Consider the following 6,373-nt stretch of genomic DNA (forward strand, 5'->3'; position numbering starts at 1 on the left):
GCTGAACTAGCTCCCAAATACAATTTTTCTGCAAAAACTTCATCTCCTCAACCATTGCACCCATCCATTTTTCTTTCTCCTGGCTGGTGATAGCTCCTTGAAAAGTGGTTGGATCATCGCTGCTGATGAGAAGTGCACAAGAGACCAAGTCTTCATAACCCAATCTACTAGGAGGCCTTACATTGGTGCGTCTCTGTTTATCTCTGGTTAGATTATAATTCTACAGATTATCTAGAATAGAATCACCAGGTGTTGGATTTGACCTTTCACATCTCTCAAAAACTACTGGCTATTGTTCTAAATCCATTTGTGTTGCATCTGAACTGGAACTCTTCTCTGACACCTTGTATTGATTCTGTTGTAACATAAACTGCTCATCAAAAACTGCATCTCTCCTGATTACCATTCTCTTTGCAATCAGATCCCAAAACTTGTATCCTTTCACACCTTTCTTATAGCCTAGAAATATGCGCTTCTTAGATTTTACTCATTACTTTATTTTTGAAAGTTTTACATTAATACCACTTAATTCTTATGTCTTTACCTATCTAATACTAAATTTTGATTTTTTTTCTTACATGTCAACTTAACATGCGCATTGAAGGGTGTATGTCATATTTTAAAGGTTATAATAGTGGTATTTTTTTAATGTTTAGGGTGAAATATTTAGGTGACTTAAATGCATCCACCCAATGATGCTTTAGGTGATCTATTGACGAGATAGCATGCCATATTCACAGCTTCTGCCCAGAAACTCTTAGGAAGTCCTACATTCAGTCACAAGTACTTTGCCCTTTCATTTAAGTATCTGATCATTCTTTCTGCCACACCATTCTGCTGTGGTGTCTTGCGCACTGAAAAATACTTCTGAATCTCATGCTCCTCACAAAATTTCTGAAACTGCAAATCTGTGTACTCTGTGTCATTATCGGACCTTAAATACTTGATCTTTCTTCCAGTTTAATTCTCCACCTCAGTTTTCCATAGTTTGAATTTAGAGGAAACTTCATATTTCTGCTTCAAGAAATACACTGAAACTTTCCTGGAAAAACCATCAATAAAGGTAAAGAAATATTGAGATCCTCCCAATGACAACTCCTTAGTAGAGCCCTATACATCATAATGCACATAATCAAGAATCTCTTTAATTTTATGTTTTCCAGTCATAAAACTGACTCTAGTCTACTTTCCAAGCACACAGAACATACAAAGATCGAGCTTGTAGCTTTTAACACCATGCTACATGTTTCTTCTATGCAATTCTGCCATCCCACGTTCACTGAGATGACCCAGACGCATATGTCATAGCTTTGTACTATCATCATCTGACTCCACAGAATGAACACCACCTAAAATTGTACTCCCCAAAAGTTTGTAGATATTGCCTGCAGTTAAGTTTACTTTATTTACTGTCAGCTCACCCTTAACAATTCTAATGATTTCCCTATCCTCATCAGCCTTAGAAATAAAATCATTTTTGTGTAGAGTGCCCAAGGAAATCAAGTTCTTCTTCAAATATGGAATATGTCTGACATCATATAACATTCTAACTATGTCATCATGCATCTGAATTCTGACTTTTTCAATGTCGACAATATTGCAACATCTATCATCACCCAAATAGACTGAGCCAGAATTAGTTAACCTGTATGAAGTAAATCACTCATTGTTAGGTGTTATGTGATAAGAGCACCCTGAATCAAGAATCCATGCATCCCTGAACTTAGTTGATGAAACTGAGAGCATATTGTCATCACTGTAATATGAATTTTCATTCTGCACTACATTTACAGACTTTGATGAAGTATCACATTTCTCCCCAGTCTTTTTCTTCAGCTTTGGACAATCTCTCTTCCTATGACATTGCTCCTTGCACTTGTAGCAATAAATTTCTTTTTTGCCTTTGGATTTTGATCTGGAATTTCGCGTTCCAGAACCTTCCTTCTCTTTCTTCCTTCCACGATCCTGTTTACCCTTAACATATAAACTGTCACCGTGAGAGTTTTCCCCTGCATTCTGCCTCCGCTGGTTGTGAGCAAACAATGTTGTAGTAATCTCATCAACTTTGATAGTCTCTTTCCCATATTTCAGAGTAGTCACCAGGTGTTCATAGGAAGAATACAATGAACACAACAAAATCATCGCTCGATCTTCATCCTCAATACTCACATCAAACCATGATAGGTCTGTGATTATTTGATTGAAGTCATTAACATGCTGCTCCAGATCAAAACCTTCTTGCATCTTTAGTCCATACAGTTTTTTTTTCAGATACAACTTATTCGTCAGAGATTTAGCCATAAATTCAGTTTCTAGTTTCTTCCAAACTTCTCCTAGAGATTTCAGATTCATCAAGTGATACATAACTTCATCTGTCAGACATAAACGTATAGTTGCTGCCGCTCGCTGTTGCAATTCTTTCCAATCTTTATCCTCCATGACACCTAGTTTTGTTACCCGCAAAGCTTTCAAGATTTCTTGTTGCGCCATCAGATCTTTCACCCTTGTTTGCCACAACCCGAAGTTACCAGTTCCATCGAACTTCACCACCTCGAATTTCACACAAAAAATTGTCATTTGAAAATTGATCGTGCAACGAATGTTTTCCTGAAAAAATTTTTCAAGATCTTTCCCATGTTCTCTGCCTTTTTCGCATCTTCCAAAAAAATATGAAAAATATCCCTTCCAAAACTTTCTTCTCCGCAGCCTCGAGCAAAGAAAAAAAAACTTAATTAAAATTCCTTAATTAAATATTTTCTTTAAATCAATTTAATTAAAGAAAGCTTTCCTTTAATTAAGTCAAATTTAAAAAACTTCTCTTTCTGTAGCAAGATAAAATTCCAATTCCGGCTTCCTGCAGCAAATGAAAATTTAGGGGAATATTAGAAATCAAAGATTGTTTGATTTCCTTTCCTTCTCTATTTGACAAAATTTCTGGAAACAATGAGGGAATATTACTCTAGTGCAAATCCCATATTCCCTTCCTTCCCAAATCTTCTATGCATGCAGCGCCGAAACCTCCACACCTTGTTCGCGTCCTTGTTTGCTCGCCGAAGCTTCCTCAACGAACAGCCTTCCTCGGGAACAGATCGCAGCCTCTGCGAACTGCCTCCCGCAAATAACGAACAACTTGTCGCGGACAATCCTTCGCGCATCCACCAACCTCTTGTGATTGGATTGGTCCTCCCGCAAGTCTGGCTCTAACAATCTGGCCAAAGTTCTCCGTCGAATCGTCGAAGCCCCAAAATTCACCAAACTCCTCTGCCCTAGCCGTCAAATCTTCTATCTTCTTTGCACAGACAAAATTTCTTCCTTGCCCTCGAACCTTGGCTCTGATACCACTTGTTGGGAAATTAGGACGAAGAAAAAGCAAGAACGACACAAATCCAGAAGAACACAAAGAGATTTAACGAGATTCGGTAAAGATGCTTACATCTCTGGAAACAGAGCAGCGACTTTTCACTATTCTGAAAAGAAAATACAGAATTCAGGGATAATCCCTAGGGTTACATACAAGCCTATTTTATAACCCTAGAAAGTACATAATAAGGAAACCTTAAGTACAATATATAATTACCAAATTACCCCTGTACCACACCCCCAACTCACAGATGAAACTCCCCTTATTTGGACAGAATCTTCTGCTCTGCTCCGCTCCTGATTTAGCACTGTCCATTTATGGTATATGAGCTATATCTAACAGTTGTCAAAATGGCTCATTGTTGAAGAACAATTTTTGTTCGGCTGATTAAAAAGCTTGTGTTCGATTCTTTCACTAAGTACATGAGTCAAACACGTATAATTTTTCTGCTGCGCTTGATATATAAACAAGCCGAAAACAAACAAAGATTTGTTCGTTTGTGCTCGGCTTGTTTTGACTCGAAATAATATATATATATATATATATATAATGAATTAATGAATGAGTACAACTCATGTTCACAAACAAAGATTTATTGCCCCAACACTTAACATCCTACAACTGCATGACAATGGTTATCAAAATGACACTTTGTTCACAAAAAAACTTGTGCTCGGCTTGCTATGCTAACGAGCCGAACACGAACACCTTTTTGTGCTCAAAATATAAGTAAGCCGAACATGAGTTGAGTCTTGTTTGACTTGTTTACACCCCTAGTTTTGAGCGCCCAGACAACCATAGGTGCAAGATTACAATTTAGCATCTCAATATATGTCGTTTCACGGAGGGAATGATAAATATGCATTGAACGAACCATTTGGGGGTATCTGATCATTGTAGAGTGTTCTAAAACTTGGTGGAGAACATTCAAAGATAGAAATTTGAGGAGAACGCAAGCCGCATTCGACATGCTTCATTAAAGGGATCCTAGAAGAGTGTGAGTGTGTGTGTGAGCATGTTAGAGTTCTCTTAAGAGAGAACAAGTGTGTGCTTAAAATATTATGTGCTTGAAATGGGTTACAAATCATAAATTTTCTTGTAATTTTGCATAACCTCAGTTAAAAACTTTGGTGAGCTTGTTCCAACTCTTTTAATATTTAATTTAAAATATAATATTTATTGTATACCTCTGCAATGAGAAGGATTTATTTTTTTTTTTCCCTTGAATTAGATTTTATGAAAATTAATATCAGTTTTGTTACATGATCGCGTGTAATTTTCATTTTAAGATGATAAGTTAACCTTATGCATGTAATTTAATCCTAAATTGATCACTTATAATGATAAAATGGGTTGTGATATAGTACTATGGAGTAGACTAGTGGAATAATTAGAATAACTTACACTAATCTAAGATAATATTAATGTTGTTATGATGATGCAATCATGTAGGAAAATTTACAATCATTGTGAGTTTTGCATGGTTTTGAGATTAATTGTGTAATATGATACCGTAAATTTCCTATGACCTCCGAGAGGGCTAAGAAAAACTACGGTTCTTGATTGTCAACTTTATTATAGTAATATATATAAATCTGGTTTGCCTATGACCATTTCAAGGAAGGTTTTCTATCATTTTTTCAAACTCAAAACTAGTCTAGATTGATTTTTTGCAGAAGTTATTTTTAGAAACTTTAAAATCATCAAATTTTAAATCTTTGGGCTAGACTCAATACTAGTATACTAGAACTTTTCTAAACTTTGGGAGTTCACTCATTCCTCATGGGATCAAAATGCAAACTTAGTTGGTACTATTTGATCGATATGTATATTCATGTATATTGTCAGAGCTTCATAACATTTCGGTCGTATCAATTTGTTAGCGTCTTTGCCGGGTAACAACGTTGATTTTTTTTATTTTTGGAAAATTTTAGTTGAATCGTTGGGTTTAGACTTGAAACTTGTTATCATTTACTTATTATATTTATTTGTTATTTTCTATGTTAAAAACTTTAAAAAAGATCTTGTTATGTATTTCTTGTATCTATTATTTTACATATATTTTTGTTTATTTTATTTTTGCATATTTGTGTGTATTGGCGTTCTTTTAGATTTAGGGTTACTCACTTGATAGTCCTAATTCTGGATGCGTAGGACTGCAACTGCATAACTAGTGTCGTTTGAACCTGAAATTAAAAAAAAAATGAAAAAAAAAATCCACAAAACTTAATAAGATATTGGAGAGATGTCAAATTACCAAATGTTGTTAATCTTAACTTGACATGTAGTTGCTATATCTAAAAAAAAGACAATTTAGATATGAATTTTGCATCATATTGATAATGAATGATAAAAAGTATTATGGACAATTGTGGGATTTAAGTGTCTGTGTCTGTAGGGTTCTAGAATGTAGTTGATAACACGCTCAAGCACCGTTATTATAACATCTACAACCTTGATTGAGAGTATCATCTTAATCTTAATTGGAGTGAGAGCCAAAATGTAGGAAATAATTAATTGGTTAGTAACCAACAAAACATCTTAGAAAATTGAAACAATTATTGTCTTAATTTCTCCGAACTCAAGCCTAATTATCCTTCTGAACACATCTCAAATACTCAATTTGGAGAAGAGAAATTTTGGAATATTTTGTGTTACAAATTGGAAATCAATTATAAATTCAAGTTGTAACCATAAGAAACATAAAAAAACAATTAGGGCAATTAGCTAACTCGTTGAGTCATAGATGCCAAAGGGCATTACCTAGCAACACTGAGGTGAATCCTAGGGACCAGGGTGAAGAGTGCTGAAAATTTATTAAACTTATTAGTAGAGGGGATTTAGAAGAGGTGATCATAGAAAAAGCTAGATTAGAAGAGATGAAGGCAAAATGCAGATTTTGCAGTACTTAAATATTTAAACCAAGGGGGCAAAATGGTAAAATTCAGAAAAAATATTTCATACAAGTATCTCTTATACTTGCAGCTTATATCCTGACTTCAATGACTATTC

Source organism: Phalaenopsis equestris, unplaced genomic scaffold, assembly GCF_001263595.1.
Source record: "Phalaenopsis equestris unplaced genomic scaffold, ASM126359v1 Scaffold000788, whole genome shotgun sequence".
In the NCBI taxonomy this organism is placed as follows: domain Eukaryota; kingdom Viridiplantae; phylum Streptophyta; class Magnoliopsida; order Asparagales; family Orchidaceae; genus Phalaenopsis; species Phalaenopsis equestris.